Source organism: Lissotriton helveticus, chromosome 12 (genome assembly GCF_964261635.1).
Source record: "Lissotriton helveticus chromosome 12, aLisHel1.1, whole genome shotgun sequence".
NCBI classification, from domain to species: Eukaryota; Metazoa; Chordata; class Amphibia; order Caudata; family Salamandridae; genus Lissotriton; species Lissotriton helveticus.
In genome coordinates this window covers 10,886,181-10,899,892 of record NC_136073.1, presented here as the reverse complement: position 1 = coordinate 10,899,892, position 13,712 = coordinate 10,886,181, and positions in this window count along the sequence as shown.

The following is a 13,712-nucleotide window of genomic DNA, read 5'->3' as shown; positions in this document are numbered from 1 at the left end:
ATGTGCAGTAGTTAAAGTCTAAGAGATAGCTTACTGAAGAGACACTATATCAATAATTATGGGTCTCGGAGGGCAGTCAGAGCATTGGAGGGGAACAGATGTAGCAATGGGCCTTTGACAGGCAGCCATATTGTTGAGGGGGCCCTTGGGACCCTCTTCTACTTCGGAATCTCAGTCAGCAAGTTTGAAGGGGGTCAGAGGGGGCTTTCATGTGAAAGGTGATGAGTAGAGTTACTCAAGGGTCCTACTTCTCTCCTTGTCCTTCTACGATGATACACATACCAGAGCGCTATCATGTGTACTACCCATGGTACTAGGATTTACGCTGAGTGTAAAACATACCGGGGAGATGGTCAGGACTGACTCCGTGCCTTGATTACCAAGTACCACTGCATGAGAGAGCTCCCACTGCTTCAGAACAGACAAAACTGATCCAGCCCTGACAATCCCCCTCCCCGCAGTGATGCTCCATGGCTCTGCTTGCAGTTCCCCCTCCTCCCTGCAGAGGGCGCTGCCTCCCTTCTCTGGCCAGTGATGCTCCATGGCTCTGGTTGCAGTTCCCCCTCCTCCCTGCAGAGGGCGCTGCCTCTCTTGTGTGGGCAGTGATGCTCCATGGCTCTGGCTGCAGTTCCCCCTCCTCCCTGCAGAGGGCGCTGCCTCCCTTCTCTAGGCAGTGATGCTCCATGGCTCTGGTTGCAGTTCCTCCTCCTCCCCGCAGAGTGCGCTGCCTCCCTTCTCTGGGCAGTGATGCTCCATCTCTGAGGCTGCAGTTCCCCCTCCTCCCTGCAGAGGGCGCTGCCTCCCTTCTCTAGGCAGTGATGCTCCATGGCTCTGGTTGCAGTTCCCCCTCCTCCCTGCAGAGGGCGCTGCCTCCCTTCTCTGGGCAGTGATGCTCCATCTCTGAGGTTGCAGTTCCTCCTCCTCCCTGCAGGGGGCGCTGCCTCCCTTCTCTGGGCAGTGATGCTCCATCTCTGAGGCTGCAGTTCCCCCTCCTCCCTGCAGAGGGCGCTGCCTCCCTTCTCTAGGCAGTGATGCTCCATGGCTCTGGCTGCAGTTCCCCCTCCTCCCTGCAGAGGGCGCTGCCTCCCTTCTCTAGGCAGTGATGCTCCATGGCTCTGGTTGCAGTTCCTCCTCCTCCCCGCAGAGTGCGCTGCCTCCCTTCTCTGGGCAGTGATGCTCCATCTCTGAGGCTGCAGTTCCCCCTCCTCCCTGCAGAGGGCGCTGCCTCCCTTCTCTAGGCAGTGATGCTCCATCTCTAAGGCTGCAGTTCCCCCTCCTCCCTGCAGAGGGCGCTGCCTCCCTTCTCTAGGCAGTGATGCTCCATCTCTAAGGCTGCAGTTCCCCCTCCTCCCTGCAGAGGGCGCTGCATCCCTTCTCTAGGCAGTGATGCTCCATCTCTGAGGCTGCAGTTCCCCCTCCTCCCTGCAGAGGGCGCTGCCTCCCTTCTCTGGGCAGTGATGCTCCATCTCTGAGGCTGCAGTTCCCCCTCCTCCCCGCAGAGGGCGCTGCCTCCCTTCTCTGGGCAGTGATGCTCCATCTCTGAGGCTGCAGTTCCCCCTCCTCCCTGCAGAGGGCGCTGCCTCTCTTGTGTGGGCAGTGATGCTCCATGGCTCTGGCTGCAGTTCCCCCTCCTCCCTGCAGAGGGCGCTGCCTCCCTTCTCTAGGCAGTGATGCTCCATGGCGGTGGCTGTAGTTCCCCCTCCTCCCTGCAGAGGGCGCTGCCTCCCTTCTCTAGGCAGTGATGCTCCATGGCTCTGGTTGCAGTTCCCCCTCCTCCCTGCAGAGGACGCTGCCTCCCTTCTCTAGGCGGTGATGTTCCTCTCATAGGCTGCAGTTCCCCCTCCTCCCTGCAGAGGGAGCTGCCTCCCTTCTCTTGGCAGTGACGCTCCATCTCTAAGGCTGCAGTTCCCCCTCCTCCCCGCAGAGGGCGCCGCCCCCCTCCCTCCCCGCAGTGATGCTCCATGGCTCTGGTTGCAGTTCCTCCTCCTCCCAGCAGAGGGCGCCGCCTCCCTTCTCTGGCCAGTGATGCTCCATCTCTGAGGCTGCAGTTCCCTCTCCTCCCTGCAGAGGGTGCTGCCTCCCTTTTCTGGGCAGTGATGCTCCATGGCTCTGGTTGCAGTTCCCCCTCCTCCCAGCAGAGGGCGGTGTCGTCCTTCTCTGGGCAGTGATGCTCAATGAATCTGGTTGCAGTTCCCCCTCCTCCCCGCAGAGGGCGCTGCCTCCCTTCTCTAGGCAGTGATGCTCCATGGCTCTGGCTGCAGTTCCCCCTCCTCCCTGCAGAGGGCAGTGTCATCCTTCTGTAGGCAGTGATGCTTCATCTCTGAGGCTGCAGTTCCCCTTCCTCCTCGCAGAGGGTGCTGCCTCCCTTCTCTGGGCAGTGATGCTCCATGGCTCTGGTTGCAGTTCCCCCTCCTCCCTGCAGAGGGCGCCGCCCCCTCCCTCCCTCACTGAGGCTCCATGGCTCTGGTTGTAGTCCCCCCTACTCCCTGCAGAGGGCGCTGCCTCCCTTCTCTGGCCAGTGATGCTCCATGGCTCTGGCTGCAGTTCCCCCTCCTCCCTGCAGAGGGCGGTGTCGTCCTGCTCTGGGCAGTGATGCTTCATGGCTCTGGTTGCAGTTCCCCCTCCTCCCCGCAGAGGGAGCTGCCTTCTTCTCTGGGCAGTGATGCTCCATGGATCTGGTTGCAGTTCCCCCTCCTCCCCGCAGTGATGCGCCTCTCAGAGGCTGCAGTTCCCCCTCCTCCCTGCAGAGGGCGGTGTAGTCCTTCTCTGGCCGGTGATGCTCCATGGATCTGGTTGCAGTTCCTCCTCCTCCCCGCAGAGGGCGCTGTCGCCCTTCTCTAGTGATACTCCATCTCTGAGGCTGCAGTTCCCCCATGTTAGAAATGGGATTTCCGGTTGGCTGAGGCTTGCGCCAAAGCCAGGCAGAAACCACCACTCCAGTCAGGGCAAGGGAGTACACGCCAAAGATAACCCCTGCTCACCCTCTAGGCAACGTGGAGCGAGCAGTAAGGCTTATCCCGGAGGCAATGTAAGTTAAGTATTTGCGCACGCATCCCCAGCAACAACATCAGAGGCCCCCCACAAAAGGAACTCCACACAAGGTTATATGTAAAAATAGCCTTTGTATTATACCAAACACATTAGATAAAACATGTTCTGTGTGCAGCCCCGGGCCACACTTTGCGCTCTGTGGCCTCAGGCGCGCTGTAATCCCGCAGCGCTTCACGAGCCGAGCTGCAGTGAGCTCACCCGTGCGTGCCAGGAATGCGCTGCTCGGGCTTCCGTCAGGGCGGTGCCTGCAGAGTATAGCGCCTCGGGTTACAGCTCTGCGGCCCTCATGCTGGTGGTGTCTTTACAAACCTCCCGCCCGTCAGTGTGTGCTCACTGCTGTCCCATTCCAGACTCTGGGGTGTCTCTGCAGTGACCGAGCTGCCTGTAGGGTCATTCTCAATAGTGCCTCGAACGCAGCCTTCCTTACAGTACAGCGCCTCGCGTTACAACTCTGCGGCCCTCATGCTGGTGGTGTCTTTATAAACCTCCCGCCCGTCAGTGTGTGCTCGCTGCTGTCCCGTCCCAGACTCTGGGGTGTGTCTGCAGTGACAGAGCTGCGTGTAGGGTCATTCTCAATAGTGCCTCGAAGACAGCCTTCCTTACAGGGTTCAAGGCGCTGAGCTGGTCATTACTGGTGCTTAAAACGTAGAAGTGAAAGCGGAGAGGGGCGGCCAGGCTCTCTACTCGGATACCTGCCTGGTCTCCGCTCCACCGACACGCCCATCCGGGTGCCTAGAGGCACAGTAAGTGCTTCCCCTCACACCGGGCTGCACTTTAGCAGTGACTGTCGAGCTCAGTCTGGCATTGAAGGCGAGCGGGGCAGCCGGGCTAGGAGCAACATGTACCCTACAAATAGTTTGCTTCTGGAAGAAAAAGAAAAAAAATATAAAGTGCAAATGAGAAGAATTGAGCCCAGCAGCCTCACCGGAAGTCAGGCAAAGTCGCCTGTGACGGGGGCGGGGCTGCATCCGGACCGGAAGAGAAGGCGGAGTGAAAGCGTCTCGAGTCGCGACGCCAGAAGGAGAGCGGAGTCCCTCAGAATTCACCTGGTAAGTTGAGGGGGGCTGGGGCTCGGTTCCCTCGTTGTGTGTGTGTGTGTGTGTGCGTGCGCGTGTGTGTGTATGCATGTTTGCGACGGTGGGGGAGAGGGGGGGTGCACTCGTGTGTGTGTGCACGCGTGTGTGTATGTGAGCTGGGGGTTGTCTCTGTATGTATGTGCGTGCATGCGTGGGCGCTTGTGTGTGTGTGTGTATGCGCATGCGTGTGTGCTTCTCGGGAGACAGCGCCTGGCCGCAGCGCTCGTTCGCGTGCGCGTGTCACTTTGAAATCGCCTTCAGGGCGATGCGCGCGGCCAGGATTGTCTCCTGGGAAGCACACACGCCAACAAAAGAGCTTCGGCGGAGACGCGGTTCCGCGCGTTCAGCCGAGCCCTAAACACACACTTTACAATGTGCCATAGGCACGGGCAGAATTTACAGGGGATTATATACACAGGACAGGGCCACATGGACCACTGTCAGGAATAAGCATTTTTAGAACTAGCCCTTTGAAGAAATAGCACATAGCACCTATAATAACTATAGCACCAAATAGCAACTGTAGACCACAACCAGTAACCACTGGTAAAAGGTAAGTACCTCCTACGCAATCCTAACCACCGTAGGCATATATCACACAGGGAACCATGAACACACTAGTATAACCCATACTAGATAAAACAACCTCCTAAGCATAAACATATGTCTAGAGGTATGAGAACAGGGTGCGCAAAACATTCTACACACAGCACATTTCCTAGCACCCTAAGAAGCACATAAATCACATTTAGCACATAACTCACATCAAAGTCCAGGTTGCGCCACTGCGCCAAAACCTAAATGTAGCAGCTGCCCACTACTTGCTGGGCAGCTGGGGACAATAGCAAGGGCCTAAACGCTGCAGCTGGCACTAAGTGCTGCGCAGCTGGGGAAGGCCAATGTAGGGATGAAGGAGTGCGTCTCACTCCTAGATGCGAAGTACATGTCCGTGGGAAGGAAAATCTAACTGGTGCAACTGCCCACTATTTGCTGGGCAGTTGAGAAACAAATCTGCGACAGGGGCCCTCACTGGCCCCTCAGGACAAAGACTGCGCCAAACTGAGCCATCTGGCTCTGGAAATCCACATTGCGCACTTTTAGAGCCCTCTAGGCTCTTAAATAAAGGTGCCGCCAAAAGGTTGGAATGCACTGGCTGTAAACATGCCCCCGAGGGGCAACAGGAAGAAATGGGGGAGGCCAGGCTTGAGCCCTCGTAGCTCTTAAACAAATATTGCGCCACTCGTGGAGCACGCTGGCCCCTGATATCATTAGGCCCGCCGGTGGGCCCACTCGAGGCTCTGTGGCCGAAGGTGCCCCCTGTTGGAGCCACGCAGGCTCAGTAACGACGTTGGGACGGCCCACTGCCATCCGGGGCCGCCCTAAATGCACCACAGTCCCAGGGTCGGACTCTGGCAAGACACACAAGCCCCCACTCACCGGACTTTTGCGGGCTGGGACTCCTCCTGATAGAGGCGGCAGGGCAGGCACGGGGGCATCTTCACCCGGTCCCCCATCTCGGGGCCGGGACTCAGTGTGGAGCCGCAAGGCTCCGGGTCAACTCCTTTTTCGGGGCTCCCACCTGGGAATGGGAGCCCCGCTGCATTCAGCTGGTGTCTCTTGGTGGCCCCGGGGCTCTCCCCAGTTCACGGGGCCCCGGGCGGCCATCACTCCGCCTGCTTTTCTTTCCCCCTCTCGGCGGCGGCCCCGGGCAGCCAATACTAGCGCGGCAGCGGGCGGGACTTCCTGGGAGCAAGTGGAAGTCCCGCCCCTCTCCAGGCTCCCGGCCGCCTGACTTCCGTTTTCTGCAGCGCCGGCATCACTTTCGGGGGGAAATAATGAGGGGTAGGCACCCTCGAAATATAAAATAAACGTAGAAACGGGGTAGGCACCCGTTAAGGCGCATCTGAAAAGGGGTGGCACCCTTAAATAAAAATGTAACGAGAATCGGGCACCATGCAGGGTAGGCACCTGCTAATATCAAATTAAGAGGGTAGGCTCCCTCAGCAACAGGGCAGTTTAGGAAAGAGCGCTTCCCAGGCGCCAGGGGCACAGTGACCAGCAAGCCCCCAAGGGAGGACGACTAAAGAAAGAAAAGGGCCCCCAGCAACCAAGTCCATCAGCAATCCAGGGGCTGGGAAGGGCCCAGGGAGGCAAGCCTTCCCCTGGGCCCCAGCTGCAGCACGCCCCTGGTAGATTCAACTTGAGCACAAGAACATTTTACAAGAGGTCACAGCCTCTTTTTATACAGAGGAATCCTTTGTCTCCAAAGGTACAGGCAAGGGGCGAACCAGATGCAACTGGTTCCTGAGCACTTTGTTTTGCTCAGCCCCTCTGCCTATTCACAGGGTGGGTCAGGGACATCAGACACACCACAGGAGGCGGAGCTAGCATTGTGGAGGGAAAGCCCAGCCCTATTTAGGTCCCAGGTGCACTCCTTTGCAGCCATCAACATGCAGATCTCCCCATTCACCACTGGGGCAGACCCATCCTGACTCCAGGAGCCTGGCACACCAGCCATCCCCAGCCAATCACAAGCCAGCACATTCACTGCACAGACACACCAACTTCTAGAAGTGGCACTTCCAATCTAGACACAATAATGCTGCACACATAATCGCGCAGCATTTAATCACACAAGTTCGCACATACCAAACTCGACCTTGCACTCCCCACGCATCAGGAATTACCATGGACACACACATTCCTCATGCATTTCTATGGGAGGGCAGGCCAATCTCACACACGCACTCAGAGAGAGCACGCACTTTACACTGCACCACAGTGCTAAAGCGCGCAAAGACCAGAAATCATCATAATTATTTAACACTAAAAGCCAAAAAGCTCAGGGGTGAACCTGCCAGAAGGGCCAAGTCCAACACCCCTCCTCCCGGCAGAGGGCGCTGCCTCTCTTCTCTGGCCAGTGATGCTCCATTTATTTATTTATTTATTTATGGGTTTGTATAGCGCTTGAATCACTCCGGCAGGAGTATCTCTGCGCTTTTGACCGGAAATCAAGGACATGGGAGAGGTGTTATATTTCATTTTTGAAAAAGATAGTCTTTAGAGATTTTCGAAATTTTAGGTGCTCTTTACATTGTCTTAAAGCCAGGGGTAGCTTGTTCCACAGCTTGGGACCTGTCGTGGACAGTGCTCTGCCTCCATGTATAACTTTTTTGAAATGGGGGACCACAAGGAGGAGACTATTACTTGATCTGAGGGATCGTGTTGGAACATAAGGAACAAATTTCCGCTCAAGATAAGTAGGTCCTTGTCCGTTCAAGCACTTGTGGATCAGGCAGCATATTTTAAATGTTGCCCTTTGTCTGACTGGGAGCCAATGTAGTTGGTCCAGAAGGGGTTTGGAGGCAGTTCTTGGAGGAGCATTCAGAACCAGGCGGGCTGCCGTGTTCTGAATGACTTGTAGTTTATCCAGCACTCCTTCATTGGCAGGGAGTAACAGACCGTTGCAATAGTCGATCCGACTCAGAATCAGCGCTTGAACGAGGGTTTTCCTTACTATGTTAGGTAAGAGAGGAAAAATTTTGCGGAGCAAGCCTATTGTGTGGTAACATATCCCTGAAATGTAGGTGGTGTGCTGTTTTAGTGACACGTCGTGATCAAGCCGGATTCCCAAATTCTTCACAACCTGTTTTGGTTCAGGGACTGCTCCTAGCTCTATTGGCCACCAATCCGGAGTCCAAAGTATCTTAGCTTCCCCAAATAACATGATCTCCGTTTTACTAACGTTACATTGGAGACAGTTGGTGGACATCCATCTTGCCACTTCTCTCATGCCTGATGAAAAGGAGTTCCTAACCTCCGTGGAAAGGGTTTTGAAGGGGAAAAGGAGCTGCGTGTCATCTGCGTAAGACACGGGAACAAAGTCGTGTCTACGCAGTACTCCTGCCAGGGGTGCCAGATAGATATTAAAAAGTGTGGGGCTCAAACATGAGCCCTGTGGCACCCCCTTAGATATCTCAATTTCCACCGAGCGGTATGTACCCATGGTGACTCTCTGGGTACGATCGGCTAGGAAACTCTTTAGCCATTCAAGGGCTTTGTTTTTTAGGCCAGCGTTCGACAACCGCTGAGTCAAGATGGAGTGAGATACGGTGTCGAACGCTGCCGATAGGTCCAACAAAACTAAGATGACAGAAAGGCCCTTGTCCTGGTAGGCATGGAGATCATCGGTAACAGACAGTAAAGTGGATTCTGTACTGTATTTGGGGCGGAATCCCGATTGAGATTCATCCAGGGCTTGTACTTGTTCAATATGTGTGGATAGGTGGCAGTTGACATGTTTTTCTATTATTTTCCCCAAGAAAGGTAGCAGGGAGATAGGTCTCAGATTAGTCAGGTCAGTCCATGATAAGGCGGTGTTTTTCCTTATTGGTCTGACGAGTGCTCTCTTCCATTCCTTGGGGACAGTACCCGAGATGAGTGAAAGGTTTACTAAATCCATCATCATAGGACTTAGATGTTCAGCTCTGGTTGAGGTTCCCCCTCCTCCCTGCAGAGGGCACTGCCTCCCTTCTCTGGGCAGTGATGCTCCATCTCTGAGGCTGCAGTTCCCCCTCTTCCCCGCAGAGGGCGCTGCCTCCCTTCTCTGGGCAGTGATGCTCCATCTCTGAGGCTGCAGTTCCCCCTCCTCCCTGCAGAGGGCGCTGCCTCCCTTCTCTGGGCAGTGATGCTCCATGGCTCTGGTTGCAGTTCCCTCTCCTCCCTGCAGAGGGAGCTGCCTCCCTTCTCTGGACAGTGATGCTCCATGGCTCTGGTTGCAGTTCCCCCTCCTCCCTGCAGAGGGCGCTGCCTCCCTTCTCTGGACAGTGATGCTCCATGGCTCTGGTTGCAGTTCCCCCTCCTCCCTGCAGAGGGCGCTGCCTCCCTTCTCTGCCCAGTGATGCTCCATCTCTGAGGCTGCAGTTCCCCCTCCTCTCTGCAGAGGGTGCTGCCTCCCTTCTCTAGGCAGTGATGTTCCTTGGTTCTGGTTGCAGTGCCCCCTCCTCCCCGCAGAGGGCGCTACCTCCCTTCTCTGGCCAGTGATGCTCCATCTCTGAGGCTGCAGTTCCCCCTCCTCCCTGCAGAGGGCGCTGCCTCCCTTCTCTAAGCAGTGATGCTCCATGGCTCTGGTTGCAGTTCCCCCTCCTCCCTATAGAGGACTCTGCCTCCCTTCTCTGGCCAGTGATGCTCCATGGCTCTGGTTGCAGTTCCCCCTCCTCCCTGCAGAGGGCGCTGCCTCCCTTCTCTGGCCAGTGATGCTCCATGGCTCTGGTTGAGGTTCCCCCTCCTCCCTGCAGAGGGCGCTGCCTCCCTTCTCTAGGCAGTGATGCTCCATGGCTCTGGTTGCAGTTCCCTTTCCTCCCTGCAGAGGGCGCTGCCTCCCTTCTCTGGCCAGTGATGCTCCATGGCTCTGGTTGCAGTTCCCCCTCCTCCCTGCAGAGGGCGCTGCCTCCCTTCTCTGGGCAGTGATGCTCCACGGCTCTGGTTGCAGTTCCCCCTCCTCCCTGCAGAGGGCGCTGCCTCCCTTCTCTAGGCAGTGATGCTCCATGGCTCTGGTTGCAGTTCCCTTTCCTCCCTGCAGAGGGCGCTGCCTCCCTTCTCTAAGCAGTGATGCTCCACGGCTCTGGTTGCAGTTCCCTCTCCTCCCTGCAGAGGGCGCTGCCTCCCTTCTCTAGGCAGTGATGCTCCATGGCTCTGGTTGCAGTTCCCTCTCCTCCCTGCAGAGGGCGCTGCCTCCCTTCTCTAGGCAGTGATGCTCCATGGCTCTGGTTGCAGTTCCCTTTCCTCCCTGCAGAGGGCGCTGCCTCCCTTCTCTAAGCAGTGATGCTCCACGGCTCTGGTTGCAGTTCCCTCTCCTCCCTGCAGAGGGCGCTGCCTCCCTTCTCTAAGCAGTGATGCTCCATGGCTCTGGTTGCAGTTCCCCCTCCTCCCTGCAGAGGGCGCTGCCTCCCTTCTCTGGGCAGTGATGCTCCATGGCTCTGGTTGCAGTTCCTCCTCCTCCCAGCAGAGGGCGCCGCCTCCCTTCTCTGGCCAGTGATGCTCCATCTCTGAGGCTGCAGTTCCCTCTCCTCCCTGCAGAGGGTGCTGCCTCCCTTTTCTGGGCAGTGATGCTCCATGGCTCTGGTTGCAGTTCCCCCTCCTCCCAGCAGAGGGCGGTGTCGTCCTTCTCTGGGCAGTGATGCTCAATGAATCTGGTTGCAGTTCCCCCTCCTCCCAGCAGAGGGCGGTGTCGTCCTTCTCTGGGCAGGGATGCTCCATGGCTCTGGTTGCAGTTCCCCCATCTCCCCGCAGAGGGCGCTACCTCCCTTCTCTGGGCAGTGATGCTCCATGGCTCTGGTTGCAGTTCCCCCTCCTCCCTGCAGAGGGCGCTGCCCCCCTTCTCTGGGCAGTGATGCTCCATGGCTCTGGTTGCAGTTCCCCCTCCTCCCTGCAGAGGGCGCTGCCTCCCTTCTCTGGGCAGTGATGCTCCACGGCTCTGGTTGCAGTTCCTCCTCCTCCCCGCAGATAATAATAATAATCCACATTTGTAAAGCACGAACAATCACCCGTAAGGGTCTCTAGGCGCTGGGGGCCGTCGGGAAGATTAAGCAAACTATTGCCCAGAGTCATATGGTGCTGGGCTAACCTGCCGCCGGAGCCGGGGATCGAACCCTGATCCCCAGATTCCAGCGTCAGTCGCCCTGGCCGCGGCACCACACCTCTCCCACCAGAGGGCGCTGCCTCCCTTCTCTAGGCAGTGATGCTCCATGGCTCTGGTTGCAGTTCCTCCTCCTCCCTGCAGAGGGCGCTGCCTCCCTTCTCTAGGCAGTGATGCTCGATGGCTCTGGTTGCAGTTCCCTCTCCTCCTTGCAGAGGGCGCTGCCTCCCTTCTCTAGGCAGTGATGCTCCATGGTTCTAGTTGCAGTTCCCTCTCTTCCCCGCAGAGGGCGCTGCCTCCCTTCTCTGGCCAGTGATGCTCCATCTCTGAGGCTGCAGTTCTCCTTCCTCCCTGCAGAGGACGCCGTCCCCTCCTTCCCCGCAGTGCTGCTCCATGGCTCTGCTTGCAGTTCCCACTCCTTCCTGCAGAGGGCGCTGCCTCCCTTCTCTAGGCAGTGATGCTCCATCTCATAGGCTGCAGTTCCCTCCCCTCCCTGCAGAGGGCGCTGCCTCCCTTCTCTGGCCAGTGATGCTCCATGACTCTGGATGAGGTTCCCCCTCCTCCCTGCAGAGGGCGCTGCCTCCCTTCTCTGGGCAGTGATGCTCCATTTCTGAGGCTGCAGCTCCCCCTCCTCCCTGCAGAGGGCGCTGCCTCCCTTTTCTAGGCAGTGATGCTCCATGGCTCTGGTTGCAGAGTCCTCTCCTCCCTGCAGAGGGCGCTGCCTCCCTTCTCTGGGCAGTGATGCTCCATGGCTCTGGTTGCAGTTCCCCCTCCTCCCTGCAGAGGGCGCTGCCTCCCTTCTCTGCCCAGTGATGCTCCATCTCTGAGGCTGCAGTTCCCCCTCCTCTCTGCAGAGGGTGCTGCCTCCCTTCTCTAGGCAGTGATGTTCCTTGGTTCTGGTTGCAGTGCCCCCTCCTCCCCGCAGAGGGCGCTACCTCCCTTCTCTGGGCAGTGATGCTCCATGGCTCTGGTTGCAGAGTCCTCTCCTCCCTGCAGAGGGCGCTGCCTCCCTTCTCTGGGCAGTGATGCTCCATGGCTCTGCTTGCAGTTCCCACTCCTTCCTGCAGAGGGCGCTGCCTCCCTTCTCTAGGCAGTGATGCTCCATCTCTAAGGCTGCAGTTCCCCCTCCTCCCTGCAGAGGGCGCTCCCTCCCTTCTCTAGGCAGTGATGCTCCATCTCTGAGGCTGCAGTTCTCCTTCCTCCCTGCAGAGGACGCCGTCCCCTCCCTCCCCGCAGTGATGCTCCATCTCTGAGGCTGCAGTTCCTCCTCCTCCCTGCAGAGGACGCTGCCTCCCTTCTCTAGGCGGTGATGCTCCATGGCTCTGGTTGCAGTTCCCCCTCCTCCCTGCAGAGGGCGCTGCCTCCCTTCTCTGGGCAGTGATGCTCCATCTCTAAGGCTGCAGTTCCCCCTCCTCCCTGCAGAGGGCGCTGCCTCCCTTCTCTAGGCAGTGATGCTCCATCTCTGAGGCTGCAGTTCTCCTTCCTCCCTGCAGAGGACGCCGTCCCCTCCCTCCCCGCAGTGATGCTCCATCTCTGAGGCTGCAGTTCCTCCTCCTCCCCGCAGAGGGCGCTGCCTCCCTTCTCTGGCCAGTGATGCTCCATGGCTCTGGTTGCAGTTCCCCCTCCTCCCAGCAGAGGGCGCTGCCTCTCTTGTCTGGGCAGTGATGCTCAATGAATCTGGTTGCAGTTCCCCCTCCTCCCCGCAGAGGGCGCTGCCTCCCTTCTCTGGCCAGTGATGCTCCATGGCTCTGGTTGCAGTTCCCCCTCCTCCCTGCAGAGGGCGCTGCCTCCCTTCTCTGGGCAGTGATGCTCCATCTCTAAGGCTGCAGTTCCCCCTCCTCCCTGCAGAGGGCGCTGCCTCCCTTCTCTGGCCAGTGATGCTCCATGGCTCTTGTTGCAGTTCCCCCTCCTCCCTGCAGAGGGCGCTGCCTTCCTTCTCTGGACAGTGATGCTCCATGGCTCTGGTTGCAGTTCCCCCTCCTCCCTATAGAGGACTCTGCCTCCCTTCTCTGGCCAGTGATGCTCCATGGCTCTGGTTGTAGTTCCCCCTCCTCCCTGCAGAGGGCGCTGCCTCCCTTCTCTGGGCAGTGATGCTCCATCTCTAAGGCTGCAGTTCCACCTCCTCCCCGCAGAGGGCGCTGCCTCCCTTCTCTGGGCAGTGATGCTCCATCTCTAAGGCTGCAGTTCCACCTCCTCCCCGCAGAGGGTGCTGCTTTCCTTCTCTGGGCAGTGATGCTCCATCTCTGAGGCTGCAGTTCCACCTCCTCCCCGCAGAGGGCGCTGCCTCCCTTCTCTGGGCAGTGATGCTCCATCTCTAAGGCTGCAGTTCCACCTCCTCCCCGCAGAGGGTGCTGCTTTCCTTCTCTGGGCAGTGATGCTCCATGGTTCTGGTTGCAGTTCCCCCTGCTCCCTGCAGAGGGCGCTGCCTCCCTTCTCTGAGCAGTGATGCTCTATGGCTCTGGTTGCAGTTCCCCCTCCTCCCTGCAGAGGGCGCTGCCTCCCTTCTCTAGGCGGTGATGTTCCTCTCATAGGCTGCAGTTCCCCCTCCTCCCCGCAGAGGGCGCTGCCTCCCTTCTCTGGGCAGTGATGCTCCATGGCTCTGGCTGCAGTTCCCCCTTCTCCCCGCAGAGGGCGCTGCCTCCCTTCTCTGGCCAGAGATGCTCCATGGCGGTGGTTGCAGTTCTCCCTCCTCCCCGCAGAGGGCGCTACCTCCCTTCTCTGGCCAGAGATGCTCCATGGCGGTGGTTGCAGTTCCCCCTCCTCCCTGCAGAGGGCGCTACCTCCCTTCTCTAAGCAGTGATGCTCTTCCTCTGAGGCTGCAGTTCCCCCTCTTCCCCGCAGAGGGCGCTGCCTCCCTTCTCTGGGCAGTGATGCTCCATCTCTGAGGCTGCAGTTCCCCCTCCTCCCTGCAGAGGGCGCTGCCTCCCTTCTCTGGGCAGGGATGCTCC